The sequence below is a fragment of the Loxodonta africana genome, chromosome 8, assembly GCF_030014295.1.
Source record: "Loxodonta africana isolate mLoxAfr1 chromosome 8, mLoxAfr1.hap2, whole genome shotgun sequence".
NCBI lineage: Eukaryota > Metazoa > Chordata > Mammalia > Proboscidea > Elephantidae > Loxodonta > Loxodonta africana.
In genome coordinates this window covers 77,526,696-77,545,042 of record NC_087349.1, presented here as the reverse complement: position 1 = coordinate 77,545,042, position 18,347 = coordinate 77,526,696, and the positions used below count along the sequence as shown (strand labels likewise).

Here is an 18,347-nt window from a genome sequence, read left to right as displayed (position 1 = left end):
CCTGCATTCAGGACAAATTTTGGTGCATAATAGGCCCTTAATAAGTATTTGATGAATGAATGAACAAGAAGCCCAGAAGTAGGACAGATACCAAACCCAAACCCAAACCCACTGCCGTCGATTCCAACTCATAGCGACCCTATAGGACAAAATAGAACTGCCCTGTAGAGTTTCCAAGGAGTGCCTGGTGGATTCAAACTGCCGACCTTTTGGTTAGCAGCTGTAGCACTTAACCACTAAGCCACCAGGGTTTCCAGGACAGGACAGGTACAGGGTTGGTTAAACCAGTAGCTAAAGCATATTATCGAGATTCTGGTCCCTTCCATCTTTCCTTCAGTGCTGGCTTCATCCTGAAGCAACAACCTTATGAACACATGGCGGCCGCCACAGGTCCCGGCATCATATCCTGACAAGACAATACCCAGACGAAGAACCTCAGAAAGCCCCCTTTTCAGAGCCAGAAAACATTCACAGAAGGCTCTCAATAAATAGATTTTTCCTCGTACCTCATTGAGCAGAACTTGATCATTTAAACTAATTTGTGTTAAGGAAAAGGGAATTATTTTAAATATTAGACAAGTCAGGATTTCCCCCTAAAATGGAAAAAATAGATCATGTTCCTTAAGGTGTGAGAGTTGAATCAATTTGGTGTTCTACTGGCAAAGCAAAAAGCCTGGACAGGTGGATAGTGAATGTTTTGAATTGAATTGTGTCCCCCCAAAAGATGTGTTGAAGTTGTAACCCCTGGTACCTGTGAATGTGACTTTGTTCAGAAATATGTTTGGAAATTGAAGATGTTATCAGTTAACATGAGGCCATACTGGAATAGAGTGGGTCCAAATCCAGGGTGAGTGGTGTCCTTAAAAAAGAAGAGAAGGAACACAAAGACACCGAGGGAAGGTGGCCATGTGAAAACAGAGGCAGAGATAGAGTTATGACACAGCCACGAGCCAAGGTTACCAGAAGCTGGGAGAGACAAGAAAGGGTCTTCCCCTAGAGCCTTCAGAGAGAACACGGCCCTGCTAACACCCTGAATTTAGATTGCTAGCCTCAAGAACTGTGAGACAATAAATTTCTCTTCTTGTAAGCCACTGACTTGGTGGAACTTGGTTGCAGCAGTTCTGAGAAATCAATTCTGTGAGTGAGTAAATAACTATTACATCTTCAGAGCTCAGCTTCTATGCGCTATTGAAGAGAGCTGTAGTAAGACTGAAAACTTTGAAAGCAATTTCAAATAATATTGGCCTTGGACACAAACAACAACAAAAAAGCAGACTCACTTTCTGAGTAGAGGGGTTTGGGCTACTTCATATGTAAGCTGATTTAGGGAGGGTCATTCAACAACTCCGTGATGCCTCTGTCAGTTTGTTGTATTGTGGTGGCTTGTGTGTTGTTGTGATGCTGGAAGTTATGCCAGAAGGTACTTCAAATTCCAGCAGGGTCACCCATGGTGGACAGTTTTTAGCAGAGTTTTCAGACAAAGATAGGCTGGGAAGAAAGGCCTGGTGCTCTACTTCAGAAAATTAGTCAATGAAAACCGTATGGATCATAACAGAACATTGTCCAGTCCTGGAAGATGAGCCCCTTCAGAAGGCACTCAAATTATACAGTGGCCACAACAATTGACTCAAGTATATGAACTATTGTGAAGTTAGCAGAGGACCAGGCAATGTTTTGTTTTGTTGTACATGGGTTCTCCATGAGTCGGAGCCGGCTCATGTCATACTCTCCAGATGCTAACTCTGCTTTCAGAAAGACTTTGAGGGGTAGTGACCTAAATAAATACATCTGTGAACTAATCTATTCCAGGAAAATCCACTTAAATTTCAAAATGTGTTTAATATGTTCATGTTACAAAGATTAGTTGCCTTTTTATTGAACATAAACTGTCCCATTTGTGCTGGCCCTTAAAGTGGCCAAGATAACAAAATTAAAAATGAATATTTTTGTTGATGTTAAAAGTGATGTGTTGAAACATTTTAGTGGCTTAGATTCCATCGGGTAATTTTCTGGCTTTTTTTGAGTAGGATAGTAGAAATGAAAAGAATGTCTTCTAGAAAATAGAACAGCATGATCGAATATTTGTTCAAATATGCAAGCAAAAAAATTGAATTTGTATTTTAATTTCTGAACTATACATTTAAAGTAAAATATGCATTTTAAATAATATAGTATAGTTATGAAACTTTCAATATTTTAGCAATGATTATTTACTTTCTTGACCTGCATCTTCTATTTGATTTTTACATATTTTACCTTACTATTAACATCTACAAAAGCAAAAAAAAAAAAAAAAGGTAGAGTCCACAAACATGATAAAAGAGAAATTAGTCTATTTTATTAACATTCAATATTTCTGATTCAGTCTTTGGAGGAAGAGTTAGCAAGTCGCATATTGGCTAGCATGAAATTGTTAAATACCTGTGAATTTAACACTCTTTTTTTTTGTAGGTAATGGACAGCTATCTCAAACCTACCTCTTAAGGAAATAACGAGGGCTTTCCCAGACAAATGTGACCTTTACATGCACCTTACCAGAGTCTATGAGTAATATGCATTATGTAGGAACACAGTCTAATATTTTATTTGAATACCTCAATATTAGTTACTATTGATTCATTTAATTGCCAAACTGCAATTAGGCCTTCCTTGATGGCTTCTCTTTACAAAGATGTCAACACTCCTCCCTGCCCCCAGCATGCCCTATCTCCCTTGTCTGTTTACTGTTTTCCATTGCATTTATCACCTTCTTGCACATGGTGTAATTTACTAATTACAATGTTTATTCACTAGAAGTTAAAACTGAAATGAGAGGGATAATTTACCTGGGTAGAAAGCTATAAAGATCCCGTAAACTTAGCAAACAAAATAATTAAACAACAAAAATTAAACGGGCCAAATTTCTCGCAACACAAAGCCTGTGACATTTATGGTTTAGGTTATCATTATTATGATTTATCTGACAGGCTCGATAAACAAACCAGGTAATAACAAATTTCAACATTCTACACTATACGTCCTGACGGTTTCCTGCTTGAAACAGAGACTATTCTATTTGTTGACCTACATACTGAAGAAATAGAGATAAGGCGAATGATCAAAATCTGTAGAAGGCCAGGATTAAAAAAAAATTTTTTTTTTTTGGACAATGAAAAGATGACTGACATACTTCCACAGATGTTCTGCTGACACCACCACCTAGAATAGATGACTCTGCCCCACAGTCAAGTGAAAAGCTACCTCTGTACGGAAAGCTGAGAAATGTCTCTTCAAAAAAGCAGGCCTCTTTGCTAAATAGTAACAATGACTATTTCATTCAAAAGCATGTAAACGGCTAAGCACTCAACTACTAGCCAAAATGTTGGCCATTCGAAACTACCCAAAAGTGCCTTGGAAAACAGGCCTGGCAATCTGCTTCCAAAAGGTCACAGCTTTGAAAACCCCCTGGAGCTGTTCTACATAAGGGGTCACCATGAGTCAGAATCACCTCAGTGGCAACTAACAAAAACAGAAAATGCCATTCAAGTGTATGTTCAACATAATAGAAAGATTAAAAAATCATGAACATTCTACACATGGTATAGGAAGAATTGCTTTATTAACCAAGGAGATGTCGCTGTCAAAAGCCCTCCTAAGGAGGAATGTAAGATCATATTTCTCACAAAGAAATGTTATCACAGCGAAGAATAAAAAAATTATAAGAATTTTAACTAAGAATCTGCATACCTTTTGATTGAGAGCTCATGGAATGTGTCACTATTCCATGGCTTCAATGCACACCGAGTCTATTGAAGGCAGGGACATCATTAACGCCTTCAGGCAAAGAATCCACAGGTAGTGCTAGGATTAAGGTATCAGGTTCAACAGGTTCTGAAAGCATAGAATGCATTCACACTTAGCCTTTTGGCTACAAATTTCTATAAATGTATTAGGCTTTTCTAGTTCTCTCTTGGTGTTCGTTATTCTATACAAAAGACCACTTACCTTGTACCTCGTCATTCAAGTACTTACCTACAAACAATAATGGTAAACTTTTTCTGAGCTTTTGTTTCTATAGCAAAAAATCTAAGGTTGTAATGTGTTTTCCAGTATATTAACCTCCAACTTTGCTCAGAGACTATCTATAACAGAAGGGGAAAAAAAAAAAAAAAACCAGAAAGAGGAAGTAATTTAAATCAGCTCTGTGTTCTATGTGGTATTTAGGTTGTATTTTACTTTTGTTCTAAAACACTTCAATTTTATTTCTTCTCTAGGTAATGTCATTTCTACCTGGAATTCAAAATGGGTCACGTGTGGAGGGAGCCAACAGGCAAGTAAATATACTGGGTTATTGTTATTTTTGCTAGTTACCTTAGAGTCTATTCTGACTCATGGTGACCCCATGTGTGCTGAGTAGAGCTGCTCCAAGGGTTTTCCACAGGTTTCCGACCTTTAGAAAGCAGTCACCAGGCCTGTCTTCTGAGGCGTCTCTGGGTGGATTTGAGCTGCCAATATCTTTTGGCTAATAGTTTAGTGCCTAACCATTTGCACCACGCAGGACTCCTAAATTTACCATGACCTGGTTAAAAAATAAAAAAAACTCTATTCGGTTACCTAAAATGAAATAGAATTGTCCAGTGACAATCAGATTGATAGGAATTTTTTTTCTTTCATCCCATCATACATGGCTCATAGAGCTATGATCCCCAAAATCATGGATTCATGCTAATATTTGAAAACATAAGCATATAAAACCACCCTTAGAAAGTATTATTCTTCAAACGTGTCATTGGCTACAATAACTAAGCTCAAGGAGATTCAGACATACATATTATGAAGTAAAACAAACAAAAATTACATTATTTGTGGGGAGTTGCAAAATAATCTTTCAATTAAAAGTAGCCCTCCATGTGAAAATACAATGATAGTCCTTTAACATCACAATAACAGGAAGTACTAAGATCTCTGTTACTGGGGGTGCTCAAGAATAGGTTAGATGACCACTCAGCAGGTGTTTTATAACCAGGATTCAAACATATTTAATGGCTGAGAACTGGGAATAAACATTAAGTTTTCTGTCTCTTGAGGTGTTACGATTCATGAGTACCCAAATCCTTTATGAATGATCGCTAATAATTATTCCCTAAATTTGAATAGACTATTTTTTCCAAACAAAGTTTTCAAATAAAACTTCAAAATCAAGGCAACGGAGTACATAATAGCCCCGTCCACGGAAAAAAAAATCTTGATTTCTTTGATGATTGTTTCAGTTCCTCCGACCGAGTCCGCTTCTACACTTCCTGTATGATTTTTTGGTCTCAGAGTCAGTTGATGACTCATCACCTCTTTCTTCTTGAAAAAAAAAAAAAAAGTGGTTTTGGTGTTGTGTAGCTTATATAACAATTCTTTTTCTCTATTTTCTATGTACCTTTTTTAACTTTTAACATGCCGAGTTTTACTTCAGTTAAAAAGAAAAACAAAGATTTTTTTGACCTGTGCAAGGAATACTAAATTTAAAAAACAAAACAAAAAACCTGTTGCCATAGAGTGGATTCCACCTGATAGCAACCCTATAGGACCGAGTAGAACTGCCCCATATGGTTTCCAAGGATTCAAACTGCCCACCTTTTGGTTAGCAGCCATAGATCTTAACCACTAGGCCACTAGGGTTTCCACGAGGAATACTAGGTCTATTGTTTTCCGAAAGTTCTCCATCATAACCTCTAGCTTTTATGACTTCATTTGCCTTTAAGGGGTTCTGAACATTTCACCTAGCAGCTTTTTGTAACATTTCAAAATTTTGTATTTAAGAGACACACAAAATATCAGGACTATGAAGTAGATATTTGTATTTGGGGTATATAGCCCAAATACATTTAACACATGAAGAACTCAATACTTAAAAAAGATAAATGGCTTAGTTATGCCAACACTTAGCAAAAAAGAAGTAGAATTCAGAGTTTTTGAGACTCATTATAATATTCTTTCCAGGACACACTATTGCCCTCTCTGATTTGATACCATGTGAACTTGTCAGAAATAAGTATTTTAATAATGTATTCCCTAGGTCTGGACTATCTTATTATGTATTAATTAACATTATTCTTGTGAACAGATATGTACTGGGTGCCTTGTATGTGCAAATCATTGCACTGAGCTTCAAGACATGGATGGAGGAATGACATATAAATAAAACACTATTTCAACCACTATAAATTAGGTACCTTAATACTTCCAGATAACCATAGAAGTGATGGCACAAGGCTATGCCCAGTAATGACTCTTAATATCCAGAAGAGGACAGAAGCTCCCAGAGTTGGTGATCAGAGTACAGTATGCAGAGAAATAGATCTTAAACAATGCATAGGATTTTAAAAATACTTGCTCTTAAATATAACACAAGGTGTATAAAATGCAAAATGTGAAAAATCATAAGACAAATACTCATGCAACCATGATCCATCATGCCCCTTAGAATTCACCTTCACGTCCCCCCTTCACTCTCCCATGCGTGGAGGTAACCACTACATTAACTTTATGGTAATGATACCTTCGTCTTGCTTGCTACTTTTATTACTTAAGTATGCATCCCTAAAAAATATAGTTTTGCCTGCTCTTGAATTTTATAAAATTGGAAATTGGCAGTTTGTACTCTTTTGTATCTGACTTCTATTGTTCAACATTGTGTTTTTAATATTTACCCATGTGATCCACGGAGTATCTATGTTTACTTTCAGTGCTTTTTTCCATTGTATGAATAAATAATTTATCAATTCACGTACTTTTGAGTTCTTTCTAGGTTTGTGCTATTACAATCAATGCTACTGTGAATTTTCGTATTTTTGTTCCTGGCCCACATGGTCACAGGTTTCTATAAGTATATATAATTGTTGGGTCATTATTTATATGAATATTTAAGTTTATAAGATAATACCAATTGTTTACTAAACAGCTGTAACAATGTTCACTCCTACATGGGTAAGAGTCTTTCCACGGATAGTTGGTACTGTCAGGCTTTTAATTGTTAAGTAATCTGGAGAGTAGTTTTAATTTGTATTTCACTGATTACTAATAAAATCAAGTATTATTTCATATGTTTTTGGCCATTTGAATACCCTCCTTTGTTAAATGGCTGTTCGAGTATTTTGTCCTCATTTTTTTGAGTTGCCTGTCTTATTTATTCACTTACTTGTAAGAGTTTTTTTATAGAGTGAAAATGAGCCCTTTATTGACTGTGTATCACACAGTTGTGTTTTAATGGTTTATGGATTGCATTTTTTTGGTTCTTAATGGGATCGTTTGATGAAGAGACATTCTTAATTTTAATGTATTCTTGTTTATTAATATTTTCCATTCTAGTTAGTATTTTTTTAAAGCGTACATTTTTTGTAGGTAGAAATGAGGGCATTACAGGTTGGGTGAATAACAGACAAAACCACAGAACTAGGAAATTTCAGGTAATGCTTGTATAGAGAAGTCATAGAAAAAAAATCTGGGACTTGCCTGAAAGACCGTGAATGCAAATTAAAATGTCTGAACTTTTAAGCCTTTACCTGTAGGAGAGGAAAACTTAGCTGAGAAGTTCCATGATCAGAGGAGTGCTTTCAAGTGATAAACCTTAAAATGCTACAGACCTAATTGGACAGAAGAGACATTTGGGACAGGGATACCAGCTCATATCACTGTTGTTCTTGATGTTTTTAGGTGACCTCCAGTTGCTTCTGACTCATAGAGACTCTATGTACAACAGGACGAAACACTGCCTGGTCTTGTGCCACCCTCACAGTTGTTATGCTCGAGCCCATTCTTGCAGCCACTGTGTCAATCCATCTCATTGAGGGTCTTCCTCTTTTTTGCTGACCCTCTACTTTACCAAGCATGATGTCCTTCTCCAGAGACTGATCCCTCCTGACATGTCCAAAGTATGTGAAACATAGTCTTGCCATTCTTGCTTCTAAGGAGCATTCTGGCTTTACTTCTTCCAAGACAGATCTGTTCGTTGTTTTGGCAGCCCGTGGTATATTCAAGATTCTTCGCAACACCATAATTCGAATGCATCAATTCTTCTTTGGTCTTCCTTATTCATTGTCCAGCTTTCACATGCACATGAGATGATTGAAAACATCGTGGCTTGGGTCAGGTGCACCTTAGCTTTGCTTTTTAACACTTTAAAGAGGCCTTTTGCAGCACATTAGCCCAATGGAATGTGTCGTCGAATTTCTTGACTGCTGCTTCCATGAGCGTTGATTGTGGATTCAAGTAAAATGAAATCCTTGGCAAATTCAATCTTTTCTCCATTCGTCATGATGTCATTTATTGGTCCAGTTGTGAGGATTTTTGTTTTTATATTGAAGTGTAATCCTTACTGAAGGCAGTAGTCTTTGATCTTCATCAGTAAGTGCTTCAAGTCCTCTTCACTTTCAGCAAGCAAGGTTGTGTCACCTGCATATATCAGGTTGCTAATGAGTCTTCCTCCAATCCTGATGCCCCATTCTTCTTCATAAAGTCTAAGCTTCTCGGATTATTTGCTCAGCATACAGATTGAATACGTATAGTAAAAAGATACAATCCTGACGCACGCCTTTCCTGACTTTAAACCACACAGTATCCCCTTGTTCTGTTCAAATGGCTGCCTTTTGATCTATGTACAGGTTCCTTATAAGCACAATTAAGTGTTCTGGAATTCCCATTCTTTGCAGTGTTATCTAAAATTTGTTATGATCCACACAGTCGAATGCCTTTGCATAGTCAATAAAACACATGTAAACATCTTTCTGGTACTCTCTGCTTTCAGCCAAGATTCCTTTGACATCATCAATGATATCCCTCTTTCATGTTCTCTCCTGAATTGGCTTGAATTTCTGGCAGTTCCCTGTCAATGTACTGCTGCAACCGTTTTTGAATTATCTTCAGCAAAATTTTACTTGCATGTCATATTAATGATGCTGTTCGATAATTCCTGCATTCTGTTGGGTCACCTTTCTTTGGAATGGGCATAAATATGGAGCTCTTCTGGTCGGTTAGGCAGGTAGCTGTCTTCCAAATTTCTTAGTATAGAAAAGTGAGCCCTTCCAATGTTGCGTTGGTTTATTGAAACATCTCAGTTGGTATTCTGTTGATTCCTGGAGGCTTATTTTTTGCCAATGCCTTTGGTGCAGCTTGGACTTCTTCCTTCAACACTGTCAGTTCTTGATCATATGCTACCTCCTGAAACAGTTGAATGCTGATCAGTCCTTTTTGATACAGTGACTCTGTGTATTCCTTTTGTTTTCTTTTGCTACTTCTTACGTGATTCAATATTTTGCCCATAGAACCCTTCGGTATTGCAACTCGAGGCTTGAATTTTTTCTTCAGTTCTTTCAGCTTGAGAAATGTGAAGCGTGTTCTTCCCTTTTGGTTTTCTAACTCCAGGTCTTTACACATTTCATTATAATACTTTACTTTGTCTTTTCAAGCCACCCTTTGCAATCTTTTCAGTTCTTTTACATGATCATTTTTTTTCCCATTCGTTTTAGCTACTCTACATTCTTCAAGAGCAAGTTTCAGAGTCTCTTCTGACATCCATTTTGATCTTTTCTTCCTTTCCTGTCTTTTTAATAACCTTTGGCTTTCTTTATGTATGATGTCCTTGATGTCATCCCACAGCTCGTCTGGACTTTGATCATTAGTGTTCAATGCATCAAATTTATGCTTGAGATGATCTCTAAATTCAGGTGCAATATACTCAAGTTCATACTATGTGGTAACATGAGATTCCAAAACCTCAATGGGTTAACATAACATAGTTTTATTTATGGCTCATATAAAATGCACTCCAGGTCCAAGAGAAACTCTAGGGTAACTCTCCTCCATGCAATGACTCAGCAATCCGGTCTTCTTCAATTTTGTGGATCTATCATCCCAGCATTAAGGGAATATAGTCTTATATCAGCAACCAAATCACATGGCTCAAAAGTGACTCACCCGTTGGTCTTTGCTAACTACCAGTGTGCAGAAAGTATAACACTATGATGTACAAACTAAAAAAAGAGAACCATGGGTAAAAACTAGGAAAGAATTTAGATTTCATATGATAGACCATAGGGTGTTACCTTGGAGAGAGGATAAAATCATGGGTAGCTACCATTCAAAAAAAAAAAAAAAAATTTCATTGAGGGCCTGTTAAATATAAGGGATACTGTCAACGTTACCTTACTTCATCCTCATAATAATCCTGTGACCCAGACATTATGTATTTAATGAATAAGGAAACTGAATATCAGAGAATTCAAGAAACGTACTTTAGACCATACCACTAGAAAATGGTGTGATCTTTTCAGTTCTAAATCTCATCACATCCACAGTATTGTTTTGCCGTTGCCAAGACCTGCAGATTCATTGGTAGAAGATTACAGAAGAAACTAAAGGGTATGTCAGGGAAGGCTGTGGCAGCTTTCTGCATGTGATTGATAGTCTCTATGTGGTGGGAATAGAGAATGCTCAAATATGTGACTATTAAGTGAAACTTTTAAAAAAGACTCAGTATTTGCATGAAAAAGAGAAATAGCGATGATTTCTATTTCAAACCAATCTTCTTGGGACAATGGTGGCATCGTATAAAGAGAAATGAAGGTTGAAAAGAAATTCATATTTATAGGAAAAATCTTAAGTTTGGTTTTAAATATTTGAGGAGACAATGAAACATCTAAACATAAGTATATAAGGATATGAATCTGGATTTTTTGGAGATAGATATTGATGATCTAAATGTGGGCCTTCCTTTACAACACCTCATATAAAATCAATTTCCCTTTCAACTAAGTCACTATCATTACAATACTACTAAGTCGTGCTTGATTTTGCCAAATATTTCTTAAGAATAAAAATATCTTCCTACAATTCTGCAATTTAGCCTATCGTTCCCCAACTTTAAAAGCTGCTATGACTCCCGTTGTCTACAGAATAAAATCCAAACTTCTTAATATGGAAGTCAGGCTTCCAAATCCAGCCCCGTCTACCCTTCCTTTCCTCCCATCACTGTCCTCTACACACCTAAGCTGGTCAAACTGCCTTCCTCTACATTTGAATGTGCTGTGGAGTACATGAATGAATAAACTGAGACTCTTGATTTTTCCCATAATGGCAAAACACAAATTTGTCATAGTACTAGTCATTTAAGTTTTTCTCAGTTTTGTGTCAACGGTTATTAACTATGAAAAATAAGTTGTAAATAGCATATGAAAATTTACTGTCAGGTAAACCCAAATTCACTTTCTGTGAATAGACATCCTTTAGGTAATAATGACTGTTGCTGACTCTTTCAGGTTAAAGGTTTTTGACATATATTTGAACTGGAATCAACATTCCCCCAAGCCCATCACAGCAAAGTAAGTCAATTGTTTTAACAGTCAAAACTCTTTAATTCATGGGCCCAGAACCTGCTGACCAGAGGTCTTTAGTCAATGGGAAGCTATTCCATGATCTGAAAAACCGTTTTCTGTCTTGCTATAAGATCATATACTTAGTCCTTCTGCTCTTATCTTTAAAAAAAAAAAAAATTGTATTTCTTGTAGGCATATTTGTGGACCCTTTGAATTTGGCATGCATAGTGACAGGAGTATTACATATTCATTACTTTGCTTCTCTTTGAGTGATTGCCAAGTTTCCATCTGTGGCTAAGGAGAGCACAAACCGTTCTGTAATTGATAGCCAGTTTGGGAGGTAGGTGAGTTATTCTCTTTCCTTTGTTAATTTTCCTACAAAGTTCATTTCTCAGCACTAATAAAATAATATTCCTTCAGATAAGAATATTTGCTATGGGGATTGTATTTATTTTTTTAAGATGAGTAATAATTAAACTTTCTAAGTCTCCATTTTTTTCATCTTGGATATTCACGTAACCACATACTTGGATGTCTGATGACAACTTAAACTCCCCTTAATAGATATCATGAACTCCTGATGTTTCCCCAGAAATCTGCTCCAACTCAACCTTCCCTATCTGAGGAATGGCAACTCCATCTTGCTCAGGTCACAAACCTTAGAATCATCCTGAATATTGCTTTCTCTCATCACTCCACACTCAGCCTGTGAGGAAATCCTGTGGTTATTACCTTCAAAATAGATCTCCAATTTGACCACGTCTCACCACCTTGGGTCTGGGTTATTATTTGGCTCTTAATTGGTCTCCTTGCTTCCTCCCTGGCCTTCCTTCCAGTCTATTCTAAAACCAGAAGCCAGAATGACTTGCCAATCTGCACAACATTCAATGAGATCATGTCTCTCTGCACTTCCTGCAACGGCCCACTCATTTCACTCAAAGCCAAGTTCAAGGACTTAGCCATGGCCTATACAATCTGCCCCCTTGTTTTCTCTCTCACCGTATCTCCTGTTTATATTCTCTTCAGTCACTCTGTTCAGGCCATTCACTGAACAATACCAGGCATGATTTCTCTTAGGACTTTGACACAGGCTGTCCTTCTGCCTGAGGTGTTCTTTCCCCCCAGAGGACCACATGTCCTACCTCTCTTAAGTCATGGATCAAAATTCCCATTCTCAATGAGATCTACCCTGACCACCCTATTCAAAACTGTGTCTTGGCCCCCAACCCAACATTTGCCATACCCATTAGCTTGTTCTACATTTTTTTTTTCTCTTTTTCTCATTCTCTTTCTCCTCCTCCTCCTCCTTTTCCTCTTCTTTGCCTATAGCACTTTAAATGTATAATATACTATGGTTCTTTATTTTGTATTATTTAACATTTGTCTCCCTCCACTTGAACATAAACTTCACAAGGGCAGGAATCTTCATTTTGTTCACTGTTAGATCTGCAGTGCCTAGAAGAGCAGGTAATGAATAAATATTTCCTGATTGAATAACTATACTTATAAATTACAATAATACCTCACTCACCTAGCCTTCAAGATTGTTACAAGGGTTAAATAAGAACGAGCAAGTATAACAGTTTCATTAACTATTAGGTACCAAATAAATAATGGTTTATTTATGGTTAAAAGTTGAGCTGCTAACCAAAAGGTTGGCAGTTTGAATCTACCTAGCAGCTCCATGGGAGAAAGACCTGATGATTTGTTCCCATAAAGATTACAAGCTAGAAAACTCTATGGGAAATTCTATTATGTCACGTTTGGTTGCTATAGTCAAAATCAACTCAACGGCACCTAACAACAACAGTAATCAACTAAAATAATGTTCTTTAATATTATTATTTTAATGAAAATTTGTGTTAGCACTGTTCCTGATTCCTTTAGAATGAATTTGATTTACCCATACACTGGAATCTTGCTAAAATAGCACAACGAACAAAAAGCTTTAGTCGTAGCACTGGAGAAATCACAATCTCTGAAACGCTAATCTTTTAGGTATGTGCCAGTATTCTGAGTTCTCACTATCAGTCAGATCCTGGATTTAAAATGCATTAGCTGATTTAATCCGCAACTCAACCCTGTGATATAGGAATCATTTTTTCCCAACTTAACAGATGAGGAAATCGAGCTCCAAAAGATTAAATTGCACACTTGAAGTCCATAGTCAGTAAATGTGCTGGTATCCAAACCCAGGCTGTCTGACTCCAAAGTCTTATATAGTCCTCTTATATAGTCCTCTTATGCCACACACTAGAACTGGAAAAAACATCCTTGTGAATTTATACAGACTTATCCCATATGTCATGTTCTTGAACGTACTTGAGCTATTTTGGATGCCAAAGTTATTTAAAGATGGGAGAAAATGATGCCATGTTCTAAACTCAGTTGCTACCCTGTTTCCATTTAGCAGTCAAGCAAACATGGAAAATTCTTGATATACAGTGCAACATATAAAAACAAAGAGTCGAAAATAGAAGTGCCATAGGGGAAAAGTAAAGAAACATGAAACATATTTGAGAGGACCAGGAAGAGTTCATTTAAGGGTAATAAGTTCCAAAATGTTATTAAAAATCAAAACAACAAAGGATCAGGTACTTTTTTTTTTTTTCTGTAACAAATGAGCTCTGATGAACTTGGGCAATCTGATGGAAAATCCAAGCATATGGACCATCTAAAGGCACATAAGATCCATGCTCAAGTGTTTCTAGTTATCAAACAAATAGCCACATTGCAGTTCAACATAAGAAGAACTTTCTCCGTCTTTCTCTTTGCCTGGCATGTGAAAAGACAACGAGCGTTAGAGCCAAATGAGAGATACAAATGTGTAGCAATGCCATCTGTGCTTTTCTATTTCTGGTCAAGAGAAGGCATATGCTGATTGAGAAGATATCAGAAGTTACAGCTGCAAAAAGTTACACTAAATTAGTGTGTGTTAAGACTAAAGAATGGAAGTTGTCATTCTGGCTCAAATGCTGAGCCTCTTTCAGATGAGGGAATGGATTATAAGTCTATTACCTCTTACTGGGAAATACTTTTGAGCAACTACCCAATTACATATCTATTCCATTTGTTTGAAGGCTTTTTACAAATCATTAACTGAAAACATCCTTGTGATTGATGAACATCTGCAGACCATAAGGTAGCTGGAACATACTGCTTATAATTAAGAAATGATCAAGTGCCAAAATGGAAGAGTACACCTTAAGGGTTTAGACCTTACAAACATAATGCCATATCTTTATCCTTTGGAAGTCCAGTGTGATGGTTAAGGTTATGTGTCAACTTGGCTAGGCCATGATTCTCGGTGGTTTGGCAGATATTATGTAATTTTCATTTTGTGACCTAATGTGAGCAACCAATCCAGTTGAAAGGGGAGTTTCCTTTGGGGTGTGACCCGCATCCAATGTATAGGGATGTTCTGGCAAAGCTCACCCTCTCTCAATCCTACATCCAACTCATCATCCTCTGACTTTCAGTTCTTAGGTCATGAGCGAGCAGCCTGCTGCCTGACCTGCAGATTTTGGGATTCACCAGTTCCTGCAGCCCCGTGAGACAGCAGCCTGCCATTTGACCTGCTGATTTTGGGTCCATCAGCCCCTGCATCCACGTGAGTCAGAAGAAGCCTCCAGCCTGACGCCTGACCCACAGATTTGGGACTTGACAGCCTCCACAACTTTGTGAGCCATTTTCTTGAAATGAATCTCTCTTTCGCTCTCTCTCTCTATATATACATCATATATATATACATTAAATATATATATACACCATATATATATACATCATGTATATATATATACACATCATGTATATATGTATGTGTGTGTGTGTGTATATATATATATAGGATTCACAGTTTTTCTTCTCCAGAGAACCCAGCTGAAGTCAGCCAGAGAAAACACCTTTATATATCCACTAACTGTACTTTGGGCTTTGCTAAAGTCTTCTTCATCAAAGAAATCTTTAGTGAAGTGGAACACTAAAAAATAATTAAAATCATGGTTGTTTGCCATCCACATGGAAGAAAATATTCATAGAGGAAAGGCCAAATGATGAAAGTGGCTAAGTGTTCTTATATCTTGTGGAAAAAATATGTAACCACTTTTGGTCTTAACTTGGCATGTTCTCTTTTTTTAAGTATGCCAAAGATATCTTAGAATCTGGAAACAATTGCCTGACAAAGGGAAAAAGTTGGGAATACAACAATGACCAAGACAGACAATGCCCTCTGTTCTCAAGGAGCTTACATTTTAGTGGAGTAAAACACATATAAGATGATTTTATATGATAATAAAAGTTCTGAAGTAAACAAAACAGAAAAATATTGAGATTAACTAAAGGAAGGAGGAAGCCCATGTTTTAATAAGAGTGAGCCAAGTTTTCTGGACTAACAAACAACCTCAAAGCCTGAATGATTAAAAAGAAACAAGACTGTATATTTCCCTTACAGTCCACGCCCATCGTGGTTCAGAATGGGGCTTTGTTCCATGCCTTCCCTCAGGAATGCAGCATTAGTGAGCTTTCACTGTTGAATGTCACCTTTTGCAGTTGGCATGGGCAAGGACACATGGTAAATTATATGCTGGCTTCTAAGGGCTTCACCCAAGAAGTGTCATGTCATATACTCTCATTTCATTGACCAAAGCAAATCATATGGTCGTAACTAACTTCAAGGGAGTAAGGGAAATGCAATTCTACTGCATGCCTGGGAGGAGGAAGAGGAGAAATATTGTTGAAGAGCAATAATAATTAACACAGCCTACTTTAATTAGTGTCATCGTGGATTGATTCTCAGAAGCAGTGATATTTGAATGAAGATGCGAGTGATAAGAAGTTCACCATGAAGAGATCATCAAAGATTGAGTGCAGAGGATCAGAAGGTAACAAGCTTTGTATGTTAGAGGAGTAGAAACAAGGTCCGTAAAGCTGGAGCACGGTTAATCAGCACAGCTAAGAAGACTGGAAATTTTTATAATGGGGATCAGAGAGGTAGGTGGAGGCCATATCATGAAAACATTTATACGCAATAGTAAGAACTATATATTATTTTATGTATAATGGAATTCCATTTATAATTTGATAAGACCAAAACTAAACATGGATTAAATATGATTTTTAATTCTACGAAAGAACACACACAGTTAAACATTCTTTTGAACTCTTCACATTGCGATGCTACTATTTCTTTTCTACAAATTAACCAAAGTCAACATGCTCTAGGATAATAATGTACATTCCTCCAGAAAATCACCACTTGGAAATTTTCCTTAGGAAATAATCGTAAATACATGGAGATATTTAGTAATATGTTGTTTACCTCTGTGTTTCTTCATAAGTTGGAATACTCTGAAGCCTTTTCAATCATGTCATTAAAATGCCTAATCACATAAGAAAATACAATATTATATGCCAAAATAATTTACATATGTAAATATATTTTTATCTTTTTTAAAAGGGTAACAGTTTAAGGGTAATGTATACTCTTGTATCCCTCTGATGTATTTTCAAATTATTACAGTATCATTGAGAGCAATTCATTATCAAAAGGGATTATAGTATGTATAATGTTTATATCAACAACTATTAAAAAAAAAGTTGCCATTGAATCAATTTCAACTCACAGAAACTCTATAAGACAGAGTAGAATTGCCCCATAGGGTTTCCAAGGCTGTAGTCTTTACTCTGCAAGCAGACTGCCACATCTTTCTTCCACAGAGCAGCTGGTGAGTTTGAACTACCAACCTTTTGGTTACCAGCCAAGCACTTCAACCACTGGACCACCAGGGCTCCTTTCAATAATTATACCTCTGGAAATTAGTCTTAAGGAAATAATTAAGGATATGTTTCAAGTTTAATCTATTAAGATGTTTTCTGAAATATTCCTTGTAAATATAAAAAGACAAAAATCTTAAATGTCTAATATTACAGTATTGTGAATACCAATTGTGGTACATCCAAAGAGTGGAATTCTATATAGCTATTACTCATCATTGTGCAGAAATATACCTACTGACATGAAAAAATGATCATAAACTATTGTTATTCCTTAAAAATAGGTTACAAAATATCCCACAAAATCCTATTTTATGAAATTCCCCATACATCTTTCAGTTTGTTGCACTGTGGGGGCCTGCGTGTTGCTGTGATGCTGGAAGCTATGCCCCAGATATTAAAATACCAGCACGGGTCACCCATGACCAGCAGGTTTCAGCTGAGCTTCCAGGCTAGGACAGACTAGGAGCAAGGACCCAGGAGTTTACTTCTGAAAAGACTGGCTGGTGAAAACCTTATGAATAGCAGGGGAATATTGTCTGATATAGTGCCAGAAGATGAGACACTCAGGTTGAAAGGCACTCAAAATACGACTGGGGAAAATATGAGCTGTCTCCTCAAAGTAGAGTCGATCTTAATGATGTGGATGAAGTCAAGCTTTCAGGACCTTCATTTGCTGATGTGGCATGATTCAAATTGAGAAGAAACAGCTGCAAACATATATTAATAATTAGAAAGTGGAATGTACAAAGTATGAATCTAGGAAAATTGGAAACCATCAAAGATGAAATAGAATGCATAAACATTGATATCCTAGGCATTAGTGAGCTGAAATGGATGGATATTAACCATTTTGAATCAGACAATCATATGCTCTACTATGCCAGGAATGACAACTTGAAGAGAAATGGTATTGCATTCATCGTCAAAAAGAACATTTCAAGCATTTCAAGATCTATCCTGAAGTACAACACTGTCAGTGACAGGATAATATCCATACATCCACAAGGGAGATCAGTTAATATGACTATTATTCAAATTTATGCACCAACCACTATGGCCAAAGAAGAAGAAATTCAAAAATTTTACCAACTTCTGCAGTCAGAAATTGATCAAACATACAATCAGGATGCATTGATAATTACTGGTGATTGGAATGTGAAAGCTGGAAATAAAGAAGAAAGATGGGTAGTTGGAAAATATGGCCTTGATGACAGAAACAATGCTGGAGATCAC

The 18,347-nt window shown here is 36.8% G+C and overlaps 1 long non-coding RNA gene across 8 annotated transcripts in view; it reads right to left on the bottom strand.

Moving 5' to 3' along the window:
• The window catches only part of LOC111749721 (uncharacterized), a 96,992-nt gene extending 92,879 nt beyond the window's left edge, over positions 1-4,113 (bottom strand). For all 8 annotated transcript variants that reach the window (XR_010322704.1, XR_010322705.1, XR_010322701.1 and 5 more), the window contains exons 1-2: positions 4,012-4,113; positions 3,727-3,870 (exon numbers count right to left, since the gene is read on the bottom strand). This is a non-coding gene — a long non-coding RNA (uncharacterized LOC111749721). The remainder of the gene's footprint in view (positions 1-3,726; positions 3,871-4,011) is intronic.
• Positions 4,114-18,347: the final 14,234 nt, after the last annotated feature.